We start from the raw sequence: 4217 nt of genomic DNA, 5'->3' as shown, positions 1-4217 counted from the left end.
GATTTTCCTTCAAACATATTAGATAAAAGCATGTATACAATAATACTTAAAATTCAAAGATGTAAACAATTTCAAGGTAGACATGTATTAAAGAAATAATGAAAACATATATAGTTAAAACGTTATATCTAAAAGTAAGAAAGACAGCATATAAAACCCATGTAATCACCAAATGATTCATTCTTTTATTTATTTTATTTATTTTTATTTATTTAATTTATTTATAAAAATGTTTTACCAGGAAGTAATACATTGAGAGATACCTCTCGTTTTCAAGTATGTCCTGGGCACAGAGTTATAAAAAATACATGGTTACAATAAAAGAACAGGGTTATACAGTCACTTCACAGACATTTCATGGACAGATAAAGTAGGAAAATTGGGTACAGGGGATAAAGGGCTTGTGAGTTTCTGATAGAAATAGAGCAGCTTTAACATCAGCGAACGGCAGCAAACGGCTCACACCCTTTGGCTGCGCCAAAGGCTGTGCGCCTTTGGGGCAACACAGATGTACGCTGGAGTGAACAAAAAGATCTTTCCTTTGTGTCCCCATGGCTCATTAACATTCCAGTGGGTGGGGTTGCTGATTCAACAAAGATCAAGCACATGTTAACCCTTAGCACGCTGGTCCTGTGCGTGTGTGTGTAATGGGGTCAGTATTCGGATTCCTGCACCATCAAGCCTTTCCGTGCCTTAAGCTCAGACAAAACTAGCATTGTTAGAACAGAAAAGAGACAAACAGAAGGTTCCATAAAATATATATATTTTTTTTTTTACAAATTGCTTTTGCTTTATGTTTTTTATCCTGATCCCATACTATGTCTGTTTTTCACATACTGTATCCCCACATATTTTTTACCATTAATAAATATAAATGTTTGTTGGTTTGGTTTTTGCGGCTATCCTCACTTTCATATAAGCCAACGAAAGCGGGGTACGGCGCAGGATAAACCTCCATACCATGCATTGCTTATCAGGGTGAAACTTGGAAGCCTGAAACTGCAAGATGAAACTGCAAGATGTTAGAAAAGCTGGAACACAACTAAGGCCCAGATTTACTAACCAGCCATAAACATTAGTGAACCTTCTGGCTCATACAACTGAGTGGCCCTTTGTGTGCTATGCCAAGTTTTAACACACCGGTTACAATTCCACAGATGCCCCGACTACATCCTCCGGTGCAGTTTGCAGAAGAACATGGGTCCAAAGTTTGCAGTAAGGTGGGGAAGCACCAGCTCCCCCACCCGACAGTCCTGTGAGAAGTTGAAGGTGCCCTTGAAAAGTTCCCGGAAGCAGCTCAGGTCTAGGATCTCCACATGGATTCCATGTTCAGAGGCCGCAAGCTCCACCGCCTGTTCCACCACATACTCATTCTGCAGCTGTGACAGAGAGCACGTGGAATACACCACCACTCCCCCCGGCTTCACAGCCAACAGTCCGGCAACCAGTAGCTCAGTCTGCAGCAAGGCGTTGCAAGCAAGCAGCATCTGGCGTTCCTTGGTCCTCAGCCGGTGGAAGATGTTGTTCTCCTCTTCTAGAAGGGAATGCCGGTCTGTGGTACATGGGACATCCACCAGAACCCGATCGAAGGTTGTGCCCTCCAGCTCTCCCCACTTCCTTCCGTCCCACGAGGTGATGCAGACCTGGGTCTCCGTGCGCAGGTCTCTGGGGATGTAGGACTGCAGGACTCTGCTGAGATGTTTGCAGCGGGAGATAGACAGGTCATTGGCAGTCAGGTATCGACAGTTCTCAGTCAGCAAAACTGCCAGCGTCTTTCCCCCTGGGGCTGAGCACAGGTCAAGAACATGATCATCAAATTGGACATCAAGAGCCAAAACAGGTAAGAGTGAAGCAGCATCCATCAGATAGTACTCCAGATGTCCAAAGCAATCTGGCCTGGCTGAGGGGAAACGGCTGATATCGCCCCTGGAGAAGGTGCAACATGTGAGTTTTGAATTGTACAGTGATGACAGTAGATGTGCTGTTTGCTTTTGTGCCACGTCATGCTGCATATAATGCTCCTGGGGAACCAGATCCCGGGAGAATCCATCTGGCTCCTTGACTTCTGCGGCGTCCATAGTTATATGTTGCTGGGACTCAGCCAAGGCACTTTGAGATTCAGAGACAAAGTCTTTGGCATTTTAAACACTCAGATTTTGCATGATCGTCTCCTTCTGGGAAAAGTTATTGACAAGAGCACCGTACTTCTGTTCTGAGAGGAGGCTGATGCGGATTGAAGGCCAGAGTTCCCCAAACTGTACACTGTAATTCATGTCGAAGTACTGCAGAGCTAGCCTTGAACATGGAATTTTTGGAAGAGTGGCAGCTTCTTCTTGTATTTGTATCTGCGGAAGCTCAGAAACGGAGCCTTCATCTTGCTGAGCAGCAATTCTATATAATCATTTAAACCATGTGGGAACCTCGTTTGCATGGTATAAATCCAGAATTGCTCCCTTCTACTGAGGCGTAGATCTCTATTGCCTAAGCGCTGATTGGCGGTGATTACTTCAATACCCATAAACGAAATGCCACTCGGGTCACACTGATGACAATCATAAAAGTGTTTTAAAAGGTGGGTTAGAGGCATATGTTTGTCAATTAGTTTTTGCATATTTTTAATGTTCCTCATATGTTCCATTACCCTCACCTTCATACATCGTTTTGTTTTGCCGATGTACTGTAACCCACATTGGCACTGTAAAATGTACACCACATACGTTGTAGAGCAATTAATAAAATGGTTAATTTTAAAACTTTGCTTTGTGGTAAAAGAGACTGCCTCTTTCCTGTTCATTATGTTAGTACATATTTTACATTTACCACATTTATAGTTGCCTTTCAAATCTAAATAGGATCTTAGTGTGCCCATAGAACAAGGAGCAGACTTTAACTGGCTTGGGGCTATTAGTCCTTTTAGATTTGGAGCTTTTTTGTATACAATCTTTGGGTTCGATGACATACCGACACTCAACACAGGGTCTAGAGTTAAAATCTTCCAGTGCTTAGCAATGGCAGATTGTATGGCCTTGTGTTTATCATTAAATTGTGTAATAAGCACCAGAAATTTATTGCTATGTGTTGGGTCATTGTGACTAGCTCCCTCTGTTGTTAATACAAGATCAGCCCTGGTCGCAGAATGTTGATTAGCAGGCCCCTTTCTAAAGTCAAATCTTTTATCCATCTTTTTCTTATTTTTTAATAAGTTTGTCCTTTTAATAAGACTGACTTTATCAATAGCACTGTCAAGCAGGTGTCTATCATAACCTTTCTGAATGAATCTATCCTTCAGAAAGAGTACCTGTTCTTGAAATTGCTCATCATTAGTGCAATTTCTCTTAAGACGTGCAAATTGATTGAAAGGGATATTTACAATCCAGGGTTTGAAATGGCAACTAGATGGATGAATGTAGGAATTCACATTGGTATCCTTGAAATAGGTTTTGGTACAAATTCGCTCTGAATCAATAGTAATTTCAAGATCCAAATAGTGTACTAATGTTTCACTATTTTCCCCACTGAAGGAGAGGGTACACGTATTTATATTTAGCTGTGCAATAAACTCTAAGAGAGAGGCTTCTGTACCGTCCCAAATGATGAGGATATCATCTATATATCTCCTCCACAGTATTAACTGTGGAGGAGATATCTCAGTTATGGTGAGTTTCTCCCACCACCCCATATATAAGTTGGCAAATGATGGGGCGAACTTGGTACCCATTGCAGTACCAAGTATCTGCAAATAAAATTCTGATTCAAACAAAAAATAGTTATGAGTTAATATGAACTCTATGGAGCATAGCAAAAAATCAATTTGTGTTTGTGTTATCAAATTGCATGCCTCCAAAAAGTACCTGGCCGCCTTGCACCCCGCCTGATGTGGTATGCATGTGTACAATGATTGTACATCCAGCATAGCCAGTCTATATCCAGTTTTCCACTTGGTTTGTTGTAAAAGTTTAATGACCGCAGTGGTGTCTTTGAGGTATGACGGTAACTCAGTAACTAAGGGCTGTAAGTAAAAATCCAAGTACTGGGATAAATTCGATGTCATTGAATTTATGCCCGATATAATGGGGCGTCCAGGAGGTTTTGAAACCGATTTGTGAATCTTAGGTAGATGGTAATATATGGGAATGGTGGGTGATGAAATGTAAATAAACTCATATTCAGATTTTTTCAATATACCCTGGTCAAGGGCCTCATCGAGTAATGCTTTA

The 4217-nt window shown here is 41.5% G+C and overlaps 1 pseudogene; it reads right to left on the bottom strand.

The window, feature by feature from the left end:
• Positions 1-259: 259 nt before the first annotated feature.
• On the bottom strand, positions 260-2336 carry LOC142490992 (5-cytosine rRNA methyltransferase NSUN4 pseudogene; annotated as a pseudogene).
• Positions 2337-4217: the final 1881 nt, after the last annotated feature.

Source organism: Ascaphus truei, chromosome 3 (assembly GCF_040206685.1).
Source record: "Ascaphus truei isolate aAscTru1 chromosome 3, aAscTru1.hap1, whole genome shotgun sequence".
In the NCBI taxonomy this organism is placed as follows: domain Eukaryota; kingdom Metazoa; phylum Chordata; class Amphibia; order Anura; family Ascaphidae; genus Ascaphus; species Ascaphus truei.
Note: the sequence above shows the minus strand (reverse complement) of the source record. Positions and strands in the feature narration are given on the sequence as shown.